This window comes from Urocitellus parryii, chromosome 1 (assembly GCF_045843805.1).
Source record: "Urocitellus parryii isolate mUroPar1 chromosome 1, mUroPar1.hap1, whole genome shotgun sequence".
Lineage (NCBI taxonomy): Eukaryota > Metazoa > Chordata > Mammalia > Rodentia > Sciuridae > Urocitellus > Urocitellus parryii.
Window position 1 is genome coordinate 279,044,044 of NC_135531.1, and position 17,744 is coordinate 279,061,787.

At 58.1% G+C, this 17,744-nt stretch overlaps 1 protein-coding gene across 2 annotated transcripts in view; it reads left to right on the forward strand.

Moving 5' to 3' along the window:
* Positions 1-861: 861 nt before the first annotated feature.
* Positions 862-17,744, forward strand: part of Sh3bp4 (SH3 domain binding protein 4) — a 64,036-nt gene continuing 47,153 nt past the window's right edge. Inside the window, exon 1 of one of the 2 annotated variants that reach the window (XM_026396014.2) lies at positions 862-1,004. The gene's annotated coding sequence lies outside the window, so the exon portion shown is untranslated. Of the gene's footprint in view, positions 1,005-1,514; positions 1,541-17,744 lie in introns of those variants that run through there. The other variant, XM_077799721.1, reaches the window with a different exon arrangement.

Sequence of the window (17,744 nt, forward strand, 5' to 3'; positions counted from 1 at the left end):
AGAATCCTATCTGCCGCCTGAGGGAATGTTGAGAACTGACTCAAACAGCGTCTTTGAACCTGTGCAAATCTTAAGTTTCTTTCTCCTCTAAAGAAAGGGGGCTCTGAATTGCAGAGGGCCCCCCCCCCTGCAGCGCGGCGCCTGGCAGTAAACGCACAGTTAAAGCCGAGGCTCCGGAGTTGGGTGGAATTCAGCTTCTGTATCTTTACCTGTCGCCGACCAACCTTCCAAGCTTCCGAAATGAGAAATGAACCAAAGTGGGTAGCCAAGCGTGAGGATTTCGCCACACAGATACGTGATGCGTTCTTTCACGGAACATTTACTGATCTACGTGCCGGGGGTCCGGTGGTCTGTGCACAGGTCTGAGCAAGTGTAAAGAATTCGGACGAGACGTTTTCGGTTTGCATTCCGCTTAGCGGGAAGCTTTTCTCCCTCGGTGACTGTCTAGGCTGTGACTTTTTTTCTTGTTTCTACTTTTTAACTTCTGCATTTGTTCCCACAACCTGACATCCTACCTGGGGTCACCCTATGCTGGGGGCACAGGAGCTCGGCCAGGAGGCTGCGCTCGGAGCCGCATCCAGGGACCGAGATGCAGGTCAGCCGCGACCCAGCTCCTTCCGCGGGAGGTCGAACGCGGAGGCGGGAACCCAGTCGCCGGCAGGAGGTGCGGCCAGCCCGGGCAAGCCCGCCAGGGAGGCTGCGGCCCCGCCCACTCCTCGCTCGCCCCGCCCCCTCCTCGGCCACACCCCGCACTCGCCCCGCCCCCGGGACCACCCCTCGCCCGCGTCCGCGCGCGCTCCGCCCCTCCCGCAGCCCCGCCCCCCCAGGGCCACCCCTCCGCCCGCGGGGCGGGGGCCGAGCGCTCCGGGCACTCGCGGCGGTCCCGGCCCCTCTCCGCCTCGCCACCGCCGCGGTGCTTCCCGGAGCCGCGCGCGCCCCCGGCCGGGCGAGCCGCTGGACGACCAGAGCGCCGCAGGAGCCCGCGGGGACGCCATGCGAGCCAGGTAGGCGCGCGGCGGCGGGGCGCCGGGGACTGGGGCCCTGGGGGCGGCGCGCCGGGTCGCCTCGGGCCTCGCTCCGCCGCGCTGGGCGTCTCGGCGAGATCGCCCTGCCCTGCGGGCGCCTACCGCTCCCCGGTGCCTGAGTTTGGGCTCCTGGGTGTCGGCGCGGGGCTGTTTCGGGGCGGCCTCGCGCGTCCCCCGCTCCGGGGCAGGCGGGCGAGGCCCTGGACCCCAGGCGCGCTCGAGCCCCCAGAGCGGCGGCGACCCCCTCCCGGGCGCTGGCGTCTGCAAGACTCGCGGCCCTGGGGCGTCCCCGCGGCGACCGGACGCGTGCTCTGGGCGCGAGTCCGGGGCACGCGCGGCTCGCGGGGGCCGAGGGGCACCGGGAGGGCGTGGAAGGGTCTGGGCGACCCCTGGCGCGACTCCGAGGAGGAGGGAAGGGCGCGCGGTTCCGCTTAAACTTGGTGACGATGCACATTTCAACTTCTTCGGAGACTCCGGTTTCTGGCTTGGCGGGCGGTGACCCAGCAGCCAGCGAGGTGACAGCGCTTGCAGCCGGCGGGCGGGACCGGCGTGGATAGAGGCGCGTTGTTCTCCAAGTGGTGTCTACCGCGAAGCCCGCTCGGCTGCCGCTGGTGTCTGTTAGGGTTTCAGCCTGAAGTGCCCGGCCTCCTGGCCCAGGGCAGGCCGTGCCTCCCGGGGCGCTACCGTGCAGATCGAGGCACGAACCGTGCAGATCCGGGGCTGGTCGGCGTTGGCTCTTCTCGAGTGTGCTGCGCCCTGAGGTGCTGCCCGGGAGTAGTAGCGCTGGTTGGGGAGCCCCACGAATCATTGATATTTGAAAAGGAGTATTGTGCCGGATTTTATTCGTGTTTATTCTTTCCAAGTGCAAGTACATTGATTGGTATGTCAATCATAATAAAGTTCTGGGAACTTTTGTCCTGATAACAAAAGCAGTGTATTCCAGAGCAGAAAATATGGAATTAAAAAGAACCATCCTGATCCAACAGCTCCTGCCAGCCTTTAATATGCACATTCTTGGGGTCACAGCCTTGCAGATTTAATCAGATTACAACAGAGGCCTTTCTTGTCTAAAGAAATTTGTTGATGCAGCCCTCCCCTCCCTTCTAAATGTAATTGTCTCAGAGCTCCAAAGTTTGGGTTTTTGGCATTAGCACTTCACGCAAGCGGAGAGGCTCCTTCTAGTGGGCAGGGGTTCTGTGTGAAATCTTGAGCCCAGATGGAAAGAAGGGTAGACCTGGTGCCTCTCAGCCCGCCCTGTGGTTTTGGTTCCTTGTCTTGTAAAAATGATGGTAATGATTCTCAATCTGCTTCTCAGGCCACCATAAAAATTAATGGGTGGTTTGCAGAGCGTTTTGACATACTTGGGTGGACAGCGGCTGTACTTCAAGGTGCTGGGGAGCATTTTGCTGTTCTACATTGTCATCCAATAAAACAGGCTGCCTCCCCCACCTGCATATTCTGCCCAGGAAACAGACCCCAGGCATGTCCGCTGGACCTGGAGCACATTCCTGATTCCCTGTTCAGCACTGGCTAAATCCCTCAAAAGTGGGGAGTTTGGAGGAAGCTGGGGCTCTCAGACCCCCTCCCCCACCACTGCCTCTGCCCCTGGGTGGATGTCCTAAAGTCAGGGGACACTGATATTAAGAGGCCCACGCAGCACGTTCCTGATGGGCTTTGGCCTGTGGAATGCCTTCGAGGTTGCGGGGGAGAGGGAAAGGCCAGCCCTGGGAGGGTGCACCTCCTGGCTTCCCAGGGGTTTGTCTTACTGCTCACTTGTTTACTGAATGAACAATGAGGAGCTCGGAGGCCAGCTGCGGGGAAGCCTGAGAGGCTTCTGTGAGCTTGCCTTTCCCCCTTGTAGTCCGAGGTTCAGGCACCACGCTTTAATGTCTTTAAAAACAGTCAGTGGCACCATGTTGTTTGTGAGTTCCAGGTGCCTGCAGCCGAGCTGGGGAGGAGGCGCGGAGCCTGCCTTTTGTCCTCTCCCTCTCCCCCCAGGAAGCAGCGGGAAGATCCTCCTCCTGGGTCCTCCTCGGATAGTTTCATTTTTCATTGTCACTCAGCACTCAGATCTGGCCTGGGTGTAGTCCACGCTCACACTGGGATTTGGAAGGACCCAGAAGGTGGGCTGGGTGAGTTGCTTTGTAGGTGTCCTGGTAGGGCCCATTGTGTGAATTTTCTCATTGTGCTGCTGATTTTCTGCCGTGAGGGAGGAAGGGGCTGTCTTCCTGGAATTTCTCTTTGCTAAATCGGCAGCCTGGAATTGCTTCCCTCTGGGATGTTTGAATAGATTTACTTCTTATTCTAATGTTGGGCTCTAGTCCGATGATGAGATGGGCGGAGGGGAGTTGGGTTTACTTCCTTGGGTTCTGGGAGGTCCCTGGATTTGAATCCTCCAATCCCAGACGCGCAGTCTTCCTCCTGGGGCACAGGCCGTTCTTCCCTCAGCAAACCCTTGATTCAGACTAGGTTAGGAGCCACCGGAGCTCTGCTTGCTGACCTCACCCTGGCTTGGCACCCTCCGTGGAGCCTTGTTTTTGAGGCACCCAGTGGAAGCTAGTGCAGCTAGCTCTTTGGGTTTCCTGTCACAGTGATTTTCAAGTTCATCTGCCACCTGAGTTGGGCTGTGTTGTGATTTTTCTTCAGAGAATCACAGTCAGCCCCCCACCTCCCCGACATTTCCCAAGGCCCTGGAGACAGGCACCAGGACTTCTTTGTCCTGAGGTTGCAGCCTGAAACCAGGAATTGAGAAAAGGTCACCGAACAGATAGCCAGACGTGCAACCTTGGCTCCTCAGCTCCTGGCACTATGGGAGCCTCACATTTAGCCACTACCCTTTAGAGGGGTGACAAAAAATAATTTACCAAGCCCCAAGGCATCCGAGAACAATCCAGCTCCTGATTCAGTGTCCTGCAGGAAGCCACTACTCAGAGGCCTGAGGGCATCCGCCTGTTGTGTAACCCACACCCGAGGTAGAGGGACCAGCTCTGGGGAAAGGGTGGTCAGTGGTTAGCCTTGGAGGTCGGGACTTTTCAGAAAGGAAGGGCTGAGGTCTCTTTGGGGCATTCCGGCCGCCTCCTGTTCTGTCTGCCAGATGGGCGACACCTTCTTAAGCTGTCAGTAAGCAGATGGGCTTCCAGGAGCGGAGTGGTGCCCAGTTCATCTGACTCAACATTGGGGTGTTTTAAGGGTAGAGGTCAGTGTCACTCACTGGGGACTCCCCCTCCTCCAAGCCAGGTGTGCACTCTTTCTAGTTCTCACAGATACGGGAGGGTTGTGAGTATTTGGGTGACCCCTCTAACTTGGCAGTTCAGAACCGGATCTGCCCAGGTCCCGGAGCGCTCAGCCACATCTTCTGGTGCTGAAATAAAGAAACAGATGTCCTCAGTTATACATTTGGGAGCATTAGGACAGGTGTGGAAATGGCAGAGTGGCTCTTCCCCTACACAGTTAGAGACAAGCTTCTGCTTGGAGGTGATGCAATCTGTGATGTCTGCACAACTCCTCAGCCCGCGGAGGGGAGGGCCGCCTCCGCCGTCTGCAGCAGCAAGTGGGTCTACACAGAAGAGCCTGCTTTGAAGTTGGGGTAACTCAGATCTGGTCTGCAGTCCTCTTGTACCTTGAGGAAGTGACCTGGGCAGACCGGTCACTAGGAGGAGATTATAGGAAGATGTAAGATAAGGGTTCCACCTCTTCGCAATCAAATGAATGACATACTAATGAGATTATTCTTATCTGCTCAATAGAGGCTTATCTCGGGGGAGCCCTGCTGAGGCCTGTTAGCCAACTCTTCTGAACAGATTGAAAAGAATCCTTTCTTTAAAAGGGATTTATGATTCCAACTTCTTACTAAATCTTCCCCATCGCCCCATTCTTGGGAACGTGGGAGCCGACTGAAGCCCGCAGGCCTGAATCCAGCTTTTCTAGCTTCCCGTGAAGGGTCGGAGCCAGGTGTGTGCCAGGAACCTGCTTTGGAAGATGAGCCCCAGAGCCCGGGTGGCGCACCTGCTGGTTTCTGTGGTGTAAACACTCCCGCCACAGCTGGTGGCAAGCCAGGTGTGGGCCGGGGCATGTCTAAATAGTGAATGGCCGTGGGGACCAGCCCCCTCCTGTGGCCATGGCATAATGGCCCGCCTTGTGCTGGGGCCATGTCTGCTGACCAGGACATGGGCGTCGCTGAGAACTCCTCTGGCAAGTCCCCCAGGCCATGCTCTGTGAATTCAGCGTGAGGACCACTGAGGAAGGGGAGAAGTTGTGTTCAGGGCTGGCTTGGCCAGTGTTGGAGGCCTGCCTGGAGCAGAGACTCCCTGTGGGGAGAGGCAGGCAGCCCCCCACCCCAGCTGCCCGCTGCCTGCCTCACTGCAGGGGCCTGGCATGGCTTTGTTTGCTTTCGATGGTGCAGAAGAGGAAGGGGTGGATGGAACCCAGAAGACGCCCTTAGTCCTTGGGTGGGTGTGAGGAGCTGATCTCGGGAGAGGCTTCCTGGGGCCATCCAGCTGGAGAAAGGACCGACTTCACGCTTCATGGGCCATAGCTGAGAACTTCATAAGTCCTTGAGCTTAGTTTCACACGTAAGTGGATTACTTTTTCTCTGTCATAATTAGCAGCAAAATCATCTTAAAATGTGAGTGCTTTCTTGGGAGATGGTCAGCATGGCCAGGGGAGTGCCCTTTGACCTCAGGGCCAGGTCTTCAGGTCTGGGCTGGGAAGGGGTAAGCAAGGGCTCTGGGTGCAGATTTTAGGCAGGCACCAGGTCTCAGGTGGTTGTGTGCAGGGCAGGGAAGGACCCTTGGAGAGAGGACTGGAGCCTTGAGGGAGGAGGGGCTCCATGTGGGAGTCTTAGCGGGAAAAGCAAGAGCCAGTGCCTTGCCATGAGGGGGGCAGGAAGGCTTGGGGGGTGTCAGGGCAGAGGCAGCTGGGACAACAGTGCTTTGTCCCTAAAGCCCACTAGAACAGTGGGACCCCTGTGCCAGCCGGGCAGTTCTGGGTAATGGGGGACTGGAGGTTCCTAGGGTCCCTAGGTTTGGCTTGTCAGAACCGTGTAATCGTGGTAGTGGGGAAGCTTCTAGAAGAAAGAAGAGAGCGTGGAGATCAAGTGCCCAGCTGAGCCTCCCCAGGCAGGCAGAGCTCCCTGACTCCCGCAGGCAGAGCCGCGCTTCCTGGTGCCTTTTGGGCGAGGGCTGCCCTTCACCTCTGAGGTCCTCTGTGCGCAGTGGGCCCTCAGAGGCGGTGCGCCCGGGTGGGCTGGAGGAACCGGCCGAGAGAGGGAGGCCTGCCAAGAGAAAACAGGGTGGTGACTTCATCAGACCATGCAGTGACAACTCCAATATTCTCTTCATAGGCCTCTTGACATTTTAAAACTTACAGTATGTGACCAGAGTGATTTCTGGCGTCGCGACTTGGGCTTAGGAGTAGTAATCTGCTTACTGGTGAATGCTGCCAAGGGGCCATCACCAGAGTTGCTTGCAGTCTAATTTTTAATTCAGGCAGGCTTATCCTGCCTTTGTTTACCCATTTTCCACTTAATGCCCTTTGTAAAAGGATTTGAATTTCTAATAGCTTTAGGATACAAAGAGGCAAATGGAGTAGTCGAAAAATACGTGTGCATTAAGCACTTTAAAGTCACCTGAGAATCATAGGTTTGATAGGCAGTGGCTTGGAGCGTTTCTTTGTCCTGGGCATAAATGGAAACTCCACTTCTCCCTGAAGTTGGAGCCGCTGTAGTACACAGAAACAGTCTGTGTGCAGCGCTGGGTTCAGGGCCTGTGCCCCTGCGTGCGCGGTTTGCAGGTGGGGGCCCTGGTGAACATGCTCCCAGGCTTTGCCCACCACATCTGCTCTCCCCTCGCCCTTCCCAAAGCCGCGTTTTTCTTTTATTCTCTTGCATTTTCAGAAGTCTGTGATCAAGGGGTTTATGAGAGGACCACTCTGTTCCTGTCAGGTGCTGGGCAGCTGCTGAGGGACCTGGACCCCCTTGAGGCCCACAGTGGGGGTGTGGCTGCGGGTGGCCAGTTACTAGCCCTGGGGGGTCTCTGCAGCTCTCCTAGGACACACTTGCGTTGTGTTCTACCAAGCCTCCTGATCTCAGAAGGGTTCCATCAGGATCCGAGGGTTTGGGGACAGGAGATGGCCCTTTATAGTACAAGAGTTTTTCTGTGACTTCAGATTCTCCCTGCATCTGTCAGGCTTTGACAGCCTCTGCCGGTGGCTCTTTGTGGTCCCTCAGAGATGAGGGGACAGTCCCCAGGGAAGCCTTCCTGAGAGTTAGGAGCCTGGCTGTCATCCTGCTATGCCACCCCGTGGGACAGTGGCTGCATTGCCTGTCCCAATGGCTAGACAAGCTCCTCTTCCGGGTGGTCTCTCCAGTGGCCCTTTTGGGGGCCTGTTTAATTTGGGGGTTCCGCTGTGACAGAAAAAGAGCCAGGGCTTTTCCACCCTGTGTGAATCTTTGGCCTCTGGTTTTGACCGAGGCTTGGCCTTGGCCTGCACAGTGGTGACCGTGGTACTGACCTGCAGGTGGGAGATGTGGGTGGGATTACATAATATCCCCACATTGTCCCCCATGAATTTGGCTGTGTCCTTATGCCCCTTTGGGCCTCTACTTATCGGCTGACAGCTCTTGGTGACCTGTGGAGTGAACCTTGTGTGTGCCCCCCAGTTTCATTCCTAATTGTCGAGTGAACAGGTTTTGTGGGCAGACAGGTGCCCTGGTCAGTGGGCAACCTGGCCAGGGAGGTCTCAGCATGAGACCTGAGCAGTGTTGGGTTTGACATTAGGTGTCCAGTCTGACCTTTAATGGTTACTTTGTTACTCAAGCTCCTGGGGCAGACCTGTGAGTGACAGAGCTGGCAGGTGGCTCTGCAGCCCCCAGACCTGGGGTGAGTGTGCTCCGGAGGCAGTGTGGAAGGACCAGAAGGCTGCTGGGGGCTTCTGAGCCCCCCATGAAGAGTGCCCGCCTGCCTGAGCACCTGGGGTTCCCCCTTCTCGTGGGAAAGCACCTGTGTCTAGTGTGAGGACTTTACCGGTAAAAACAAATGGTTTGGGGAATAGTTTCTTTTATTTTTTCTCAAAAACCCTTTTAACTTTAGTGTTTTTTTTTCCCCCTCAACTACATACATGTTCACTTTGGAAACATTGGAAGCTCTTTGGGAGAAGTTCACAGGGTGGGTCCTCTAGGTATTCTGCCCTTGGAAGTTTTCACACGGGAGCCCAGGCCTTGCAGACCAGGTGGGCTGGTGCAAAAGGGGCCTCCGTGTTCCTGGCACACGGTGATTTCAAGCAAGCGTGGTCCGCGTGTTGAACGAGCGCTGAGCTTTCATCCACAATGGTGACACTTTTGGAGGAACACACACAGATTTGCACCCGCACTTCCAGTGTCAGAGTGTGTGGGTGTCCCTCTGTTGAGCAAGTCCTCGCAACAAAGGTGCCCAGGCCTTGAGAGGTCTGTGGCTGGGGTCCCCTGGAGTGTCCCTTTCCTTGTTCGGCCTGTGCAGAACTTCCCAGTGCGCAGTCCTGGGTGGGTGGTGAATGTGCCCTCGCTGAGCAGAGGAGCCCCGAGGGCAGGGGGCAGGGCGGTTCCTGGTCGGTTGTAAACCTGGGGGCTTCAGGACCATCTGGGGGATTGTGTCTCTGGATCCCAGGGTGCGCAGGTTCTGTGGGGTCTGCAGGCCCACTCCCCTCAGTGCGGGGAGGGTGATGATTCCAGCGCGTTCATCTTGGACAGCTGGGGCCGGAGCTTCTCCAGGGTCTGGCTGGGTGTCAGGAGAGCCTCGCGGGCTGTGTGGCTTGATCAGCTCTCACACGGTGGGCTGCAGTCCCCTTGGCCCTGGGGGTGGCCCTGGCTTGATTTTCGGACTTGGGGTTCGCTGAGAGGGGCAGGTTCTTGCTACTTCCTACTGGCGGCGGCCGTGATTCTGAATTCTGCCTGTGGTCTGGTGTCGCAGGCCTCTTTCTGGCAAGGGAGGAAAACTAATTTATGGTTCGAATATTTTTTGGCCGGTCCATCTCCTGAGCGTGGTTTTGGCACCCACTGTGTCCGTGAGTCATGCACCTATCGGTAACATGAGGCAGTACTTTGAGGGCCTCATAAACCCCAGCAAGGGCGAGGGGCTGTCTGCGTTTCCCACACCCTTGCAGCTCATTAGTACTTGGGCTCGAGTGCAGCTGCTCCTCGGCAGGCTGGGCGCTGACCCCTCTGTAAGAGCTGGGGTGCAGCGCTGGCTCCTTGCCCTTCGTCAGCTCATGTTTAACTCGAGCTCTTTCATGGCTTGGCTCTGAGCGGAGTGGGTGGGGGACCACCAGACAGCCTCTGCCTCCAGGGCATTGGCCACAGCTCAGGAGAGGAGGAGAGGACCACGGGGTGGTCCTGGGGTCAGGGCCGGCTTCCCTGAAGACCCCCCTCAGTGAAGGACGGGAGGCCAGGAGGTGGGTGGGTGTGCTGGGGAGTGTGGAGGGGTTTGGGGAGGGTGGCTTGGTGAGTTCCAGGAACCAAAACAAACAGCGGCCATGGCTTTCTGAGAGCCCTGGGATGGGCGCCAGAGGCAGGTGGCCGGTCAGACGGGCCCTTCTGGGCTTTGATCAGCTTTGAACTTTCGTCTCAGGCCCCTGGGAATACTTGATCAGATGTGTGAGCGTGACCTGAGAGGCTGGGTGTGATCTTACCAGGGAGGTCACCGAGCCGGGGGTGTCCTGACCAGGGAGCTGCCCAGGGGGTGACCTGGCCAGGAGGCGACCCAGCAGAACACTTGTCACCCTGGGTCCCTTCCTCACAGCCTGGCTCCCCCTGCAGTGGAGCCGGCCCCTCCCAGGGCTCCTGGGGTAAGTGACCCACACATGCACTTACCCCTCTGGGCCTGTCATTGAGATTTCATCAGATCATCCCGATTAAATGTCCACTCTGCACAGTTCTTCAAAGTTACATTTGTTACCAAAAACAACACCTGGGAAACTAAGCTCTCAGTCCCAGGCCCACGGGAGCCACAGCGTTCTGTACCCCAGACAGAGGAAGGCTTTGAAGAGTGGAAGGCCCACTGTCTAGCCGAAACCCGCCCGAGGGGTCCAGCAGGGCTGGCGTCAGCGCGCCTCCCTCCCCACCACAGCCTGGCTGCCCCCGTGGTGGCCCTTGTCAGATTCCCTGACTGCCACCTTCTCTGCCTGTGTGAAGGGCGGAGGAGCCGGGGCTCACTGGCCACCCAGGAGATTCCTGTCCACCGGCTAATCCCGCTTCTTGTCGGGGAACTTCACAGCCCCCCCCCCCCCCAAAGCAGCTGTCCGGAGCATGCCCAGAGCAGAGCCACCCATTGTCAGGGCTCAGAGGAGGTGACAAAAGCTGGAAAGTGATGTCATAAACACCAGTTGTTGTTTTTTGTCATTAGTGAAATTTTCTAGAAATTGGCTGCTTGCTAAATGGGGAGTTTGGTTGTTACCCCGGGAAGAGGAGGGGTTGCTTTGCCGAGCAGGACAGTGGGGGGAGCAGCCGTGACCCCCGGGTGAGCGCTCCACCGGGGGGCTGAGTAGCAGGCCAGTGGCTCCCTGGGAACAAAGTGCCCACCTGCTGCCCGCATAGTCAGGCTTCCTGGGAACCAAGGCTGGAAAGTCAGGCTTCCTGGGAACCTTGGGCGCCATGACAGAGAATGCGGGGTCAGAGAATGCAGGCTCCTTCAGGTCCTCCTCTGCCTTCAGCTTGTGCTGTGGGAGCTGGGCACAGGCACCTCCCGCAGCTCGAAGTCAGGGCGAGAGGGGACAGACCAGCGGTTGCTGTTGGCGCGTGAGCTTGGGCATGTAGAGGGCCCCCTTGGTCATCTGCACACTCCCACCCCCCCCTTTGTCTTTCAGGAAACAGAGCAAACCATACATTTAAGGTGTTCAGTGGGGGGCACAGTAGCTGGGAGGGCCCCGCAGCCTGTCCCTGTGCCAAGGTATTGCACGCAGAGTCTCCAAAACGTGGTGGTGTTCACTTTTGCTGAAGGCAGAGTTGGAGCCCAGAGGACAGCGGGTGTGCCCAGGGGCCCAGCAAGTGTCTGACAGTGGGGTTGCCGTGTGTGGCACGTAGGCCCAGATGGTGACCGAGGGGGCCAAGGGCCAGAGGCACTGGCATCTCGTGTTCCGTTTCTTGTGACTCTTTGGCTCTGGGATGCCTGAACCCTCGATGCCGTTCTGACCCCCTTAGCACTCTTGAATTACAGGAGTCCTCATGTCCCTGGGGCCAGGCTAACATGTCCGCAGCCTGCCAGGGAGAGGGGGTTAACGCTCTGCTCAGTTCAGCCCACACTGGACTTGTGGTAGATGGCTTCTGGGCCGTCCCTGGTCCCCGCGCAGCACACACTTCTTAGGCTCCTGGTGGTCAGAGCGGTGGGCCCTCAGTGGCCTTGTGAGGAGCCACCTGGCATCCTCAGCTTTTGGTCTAGAAGGGCCTGGCGTTTACAACACATGGGGCGGGGGGGTGCTGCTGCCATCTTGTTTAACAGATGGGCTGGGGCACAAAGCATTGAGGGGTGTCTGAGCTGGGAGGCGGAGGGGCCAGGTTCAGCCCCACACTGGGCGCCACATCTCCAAATTCCATGGTGAATGAGTGGCCTTCCAAGGAATGTCATGGGGTGGATGAAAGCAGGGGACTGCCCACCCCGGTGCCCTTGATCCCGGGATCAGCAGCATGCCTTGCCCACCTGCTTCTGAGCAGGGTGTGATTCCTTGTGCACCTCAGTACCTGACGCACAGCCTGGCACTGGTCAGCATGATCGTGGCGGACCCTCCCCATCCTGCGTGGTGGGTGTTTTAGAGATCACTGCAGCCTAGGCACCTGCCTGGGCCATCTCCTTGGTGCTCCTCCGATTAGCCGTGTCCAGAGCTTCCCACCCTGGGCCAGGGCACCTGTGGGCCGCTTCCCTTGCTCAGGTGAGGGTGGCCATCCTCTGGGCCACTTGGCCCCCATGGGTCCACAGCTGATGGAGCAAAGGGCTGAAACTGCCCAGGCTGTGATCCTGCAGGCTGTCGAGTCAGCCCTGTGATGAACAGTGACGACTGATGGAATGTTCTCGGTGTTTCCTCTCTAGACCTTGGAGCTCTGCTCAGAGGGAATAGTTGGAAGGACTTTAGAACCAGGAGGAAGGGGGTCAGGGGTTGATAGAGCGCAGAGGTGTTCCGGAGGCACCTGCTCCCTGGGAGCTTCTGGTGTTTGTTCCTGTGTCCTCCTCAACTGGACACTGTCCCTCCTCACCTGGTTGACCTCTAGGACCTTGCACTGGGGCTGAGTGGGGTCCTGTCCTGCTTTGGGGGGTCCATTGGGATTTTGTTTGGACTCTGTGTCAGATTGTTCCTGTGTTCTCTGGGATGGGGAGAGGTCCCATGGACGGGGTTAACTCCTTGATGGGGCTGTTTCATCTTGCCTGCCCTGTGTCCTGCCTGCCCTGTGTCCTGCCTGCCCTGTGTCCTGCCTGCCCTGTGTCCTGCCTGCCCTGCATCCTGCCTGCCCTGCGTCCTGCCTGCCCTGCGTCCTGCCTGCCCTGCATCCTGCCTGCCCTGCGTCCTGTCGGGCTGTCCAGCTTGGCTTCTGTGAGCAGGCACTATTTTCCTCATTTTGGGGGTTCTTTCAGTGTGATGACTGCATCTTTTTGACATCTCACAGTTTTGTCAGTGTGAAAGTTCTCCTGTGCACGTTTAATGTTTTCAGCCCTGAATTTGACTTTTTTCAGTGTTCCTTTGGTTGTCCCCGTCCTGGATCATTTTGTTTAGTTTCATTTCATGTGGACAGGGTCCACCAAATATGTCCAGCCTGGAGAAGAGGCTCTGACCCTCAGTCGTTGGCTTTGTTTATGTTTGTGTATTTATTTGTGGTGCTGGGGATGAAACCCAGGGTGCTGTACCTCTGAGCCACACCCCTGCCCCCAGCCCTTTTTTATTTTGTGACAGGGTCTCGCTGAATTGCTGAGACTGGACTCAAATTTGCAACCCTCCTGCCTCAGCCTCCTGAGTCTCTGGGAGCACAGGTGTGCACCATGGTGCCTGGCTAGTCGTTGGCTTTAATTAGGAGGACATTCAGACATTCAGCCTCTCTCCCCATGACCTTGGGGGAGCCGTCCTTGAAAAGTTTCCATTTTTATTGTTGGATGTGCTGTCTTGAGGCTTTTCTCTGTGTGTGTCACTTAGGATGTCTGATTTGCAGTATTTCGTGGATGGTTTCAGTCTCCTGCAGTAAGCCCTGGTCTGTGAGTGGCCCTGGGGTGAGAACCAGCCTCCACCTTGACGCCCAGAGCCCCCCTGAGAGCCCAGCTTCTCTAAGCTTGGAGTGTTGCTGTGACCACGGGTGCTGTGACCGTGTGTGCGGCAGCACCTGTGTCCTGCGGCTCTGAGGCCCCCTTCTCTTCACCCTTGGGTTCCTTGATTCACGTGGCTCGTGTGCAGAGTGCCTGAGTGTGCCCGCACAGCTGCCTTGGCCTTTGACCTTTGCCCACCACTCTAGCCTGCAGTCTTCCAGGGACTTTCTGGTGTCACAAGTTTGCCAGCCAGCCGCATGGCTTCTGGCCACCTGGCCTGCACACTCCCACAGCCTCGCGCCTGGTCTCAGGTGCCATCTGAGTCCCTTCTGCAAAGCTGTGTGTGACCCTGGGCCTTCCTGCCCTCAGCTTTCTGCCTTACTGTCACTACCCTGGTCCCCACGGCAGCTCCCCTTGTCTCCCAGGGTCCTGTTTAGGTCCCGCTGACAGGGTCAGGCCTGGAGGCACCTTTCCTTTGCCCTTGACTTTAAGGAAGGCCGGGCCCATCTCTAAACCTTGGCTGAGCCCAGGGTGTGCCTCAGGATCACCGGGAGGTTGAAGATGTCACTCAGGCCCCGTCCTAGGATTGGGGGTGGGGCCTGCCTTTTGCATTTTGAGAGCATCTTTGGAGATGGCTTGGGCCTTCCCGCCCCCCTGCGTCCTGTGTCTTGAGCCTGTCATTCCTGGCCGGCGGGTAGGCAGTGAGAAATGAGCCGCCTCCTCTGCCAGCTCGTCCCCCAGCCCGCACGGTCTGTGCTCAGGCTCCCTGCCTGTGGGATCCATTTCTGTTTTACTGACTCTGGAGACCCAGCTCACTTTTGCCCCCTGGAGTGACAGCTTGTGGCTACTTTGAATGGCTGCACAAGGCCTTGCTGGGAAGCCATGGGAGGAAACAAGATGGGCTCCTCCCTGGCCTCTGCTTTATCATCAGCCTTTCATTCTATTGCAGGCAAAAGACGGCGTGCTCCCCTCGTAGCCACCTTTAGTGTTCAGTGTGTTCACTGCCGTGCGGCCTCGACACTGGAACTGCGCCCAGCCCCTTTCCCAGCCCCGTTCTGCAGGGTCCACCTTGAGATGGATCGTCTGGCTTCCTCCCTGAGCCTTCTGTCCTCCAGGGTCTCCTGTGTGGTGGCATCTATGCCTTCTCTGGCTGGCTGTGTGTTTGTTTACCCATCCATCCTGGGGACACTTGGTTCTGTCTTGGCTGAGTACTGCCCCTGTGAACTTGGGTGTGCCCAAATACCCAGGATGCCCTGCTCTCGATGCCCTGGGCATTTGCCCAGGGGCAGGATCGCGGATCACATGCCAAATCTGTTCCCGGTGGTGTTTTTTTTTTTTTTTTTAAATAGGAGCTTCCAAACCATTTTGGAACAGCCCGTCACTTCACATCCCCTTGGTGCACGGGGCCTTTTCTCGCATCCTTGCCAGCATTTGTTATTTATTATGTTTTTATTTTTTATAGCAGCCTGCTCATGGGTGTGAGCCGCCCCATTGTGATCGCGAAATGACGAGGTTTAGCATGCTCTTTGGCCTTCTTTCAAACATTTTCGGTGAAGGTTTTTGGGTAGCAGGTCTCTTTCTTTACGGGTACAAAAATACCTGGTGGAAAAAATTAAAACCCGGGTGCACTGTTTCAGACTTTCTCCCAGTGTGTGTTTTCTCCCAGCGCACATCTGTGTAGGGAGTGGATTTCTGTGTCAGCACATGAAGCGGGGGTACTTCTGCAGGGGCCTCTTCCTGCACTGCTCCCAAAGCCCCCTGCACCCTTGCATAGCACCTGAAGGGTCGACATGACACATGGTGACGTGAAGAGCTCACGGAAAGCCTTCCTGTGCAGCCTGAACTCTGGGAACACAAGCCTTCTGGTGACACTGAAGGTGTTCAGGAGGAACAGCAGTGAAAGGGATTCCTTGTAATTCCCTTACTGTGAGATGAACCATGTAGACACTGTCCTTTAAACTGGAGTCCTCTGTGCTCAGTTTTGCAACCTGCTTTGGCCACTGACTGGACACAGAACAGCATTTGTAGGCAATGCTGAAGTCACCTGCAGGCCATCTGGCCGTGCTGCCATCCTGAGCAGGAGGTGGATGCCATTGGGGGAACTCTGTTCAGTGCCCCTTGGGGACCCTTTGGTGGCCTAGCGGGAGAGGCCTCCTGGGGTGTGCACCCTGCTGTAGCCTCGTTTTCTTTCCTGTCTTCTTCAGATTAGAGCTGGCGCCATCTCAGTGACTCCCGGCCTCACTTTGCAGAAATGGCTGCAGCGCTCTGCCTTGAAGTCAAGTGCAGAGGAGGGATTGACCACCCTGCAGGGCGGCAGTTCCAGACCTGCAGACTCAGCTTCTGGAGAGATGGACAGGGCTCTCGCCCTCCTGGGCAGACAGGACTGGTCCTGGGCCCAGCTCAAGCCCTGCTCTTCTCTGAAGCCTGGGTTGGGGCTGCGAGGCTGCACTGCCCACGGAGACGGGCTGACACTTGATGTGCCTTAGGTGCCCCCTCATCCTGGAGCCTCTGAGGTTCTCCCTGCTGGGGGCAGGGGTCACGTTCTTGGGAGGAAGGCGTTGCTGCTCTCACTGCATCACCCTGTCAGTGTGGCTTATCAAGGTGTCGACCTTGGTCACCTGTGCAGCCTCTGCTACCAGCTTCTCCAGGCCCCTTGCTCCCTCTCTGAGCAGAGAGCTCCTGGGCGAGACCCTGCACCTCCTGTGCTCCTGCCCCCCCTGCCCCCGCGTTTAGGTTGGCTACGCAGAACCTGGCATCTGAGTGGCAGGATGAAGGCAATGATTCAGTCTGCATTTAACCAGCACCTCAGACACCACTTGCCCTGCCCAGTTGGCCCTGTACACAGTCCTGGCCAGGTGGGTGGCACCAGGGTGACTTTGGTCCTCTGCAGCAGTCCCTTAACAGGGTCCTTGGGAGAGGTTCCTGGAGTCTGCAAGTGTTCTGCACATGGGCAGCTGAATGAAAGGCAGGCCCCCGGCCCTAGAAGGGACAGCCACCCACTGCGCCCCAGGCATGGACCTCAGGGCTGGAGCCACAGCTGCTGCAGGGATCAGTTTCTGTTGGGTCCTGGAAACCCGACCCCTCGGCAAAGGCAGCTCTGGGAAGGGTTTGAGCCAAGATGGAACGTCAGTGTTTGTCCCTCACAGCTCCAGTGACTGACTTCCTGCCTCCGGACTACGTGGGTCCCAGGCAGGGCAGTGGCGCCACAGCACTGGGAGGTAAGGGACAGCGCACTCTGGTGTGGCCAGACTTCTGGGCTTGAGTCCCACTGCTGTGACCTCAGCGCAAGGCCTTGGACCTCCTGGGACTGGCCACCCACCTGCAGAGGGAGCAGGGCAGCCGCGCCAGGCAGAGCACCTGATCCACGTGCTGCTGAGGTCACCACTGTGTCTCAGGGACAGGAAAGTCACCTGCAACTAAACACCTGCTTCCAGGGGCTCCCAGCCAGCTGCCCCGCCGGGCAGGCTCCGTTCCCACACACGCGGCTGCACGGAACCCCGTCTCTCTCCAACAGCCTCCCTTCCTGGCCCTGGAACCCCACGAAGGGCAGCTGCTTGCAGGGCCGTGTGGGCTGGCTCCACAGCCAGGCTGAGGCGTGTACCAGGGGCACTCACAGGGCCTCTAATTGGGGTGTTTTATTATGATCCCCGTTACGAATCGCCACGAGTCAGCGACGGGCAGGGCCAGCTGTGGTGAAAGTCCAAACACTGGGACCAGCTCAGATTCCTTCCCTCCTCCCAGAGCCCCCCAGGGAACAGCCGGGGGGAGGGGCTGGGCCAGCAAGGCAGCCCCCGCTTTCTCTGTGCTACGAAAGCATGTCAATGCCCTGGGCGGGGGCAGTACTGAGCTGTCCCTGAAAACAGAGCCAGAAGGGCCACGCCAGCCAGCCCATCCTGAAGGCAGAGCCTGAGGGCAGAACCTGCCACAGCCCTCCTGGGCTTCCACAGGGGCCCAGCGCTCCAGGTCATCCCTCTATGCCCTCCACGCCTGGTGCAAGAAGATGTGTCGCCCTCATGAACCTCTACCTGGCCACGTCCCAGGGCCAGGGAGATGCTGCTGAGCTCTGAAACCCCAGCCCAGAGCCTGCTCTGCCCACTGCTCCCCTGGCGGCTCTGGTGGGACAGGTGTAGTTCCAGCTGCTGTTCACACAGACCTTTCCTGCTCTGGGTGAGTGGGGTGGCCCATTTAGACCGTGCAGGGTGGTTGGCCACCTGGCCTGCTCTCCAGAGGACATGGGGCAGTGGTCAGCATGCAGGCGTTTTGGAGGCCTTCGGGGCCATAGGTGCACATTCCTGGTGAGCTCAGAACCACGGGAGCTGTGAAAAGGGAAGCCATACAACTGGGACCCTGGTCTGCTGGGAGGGCTGCAGACCAGTGCCAGAGAGGCCCTCAGGAACACACTGAAGAGCTGTGCTGGAGGGACCTCCCTTTCCCGCTCCTCAGCACTTGCAAGGACAGGTGTGGGTGT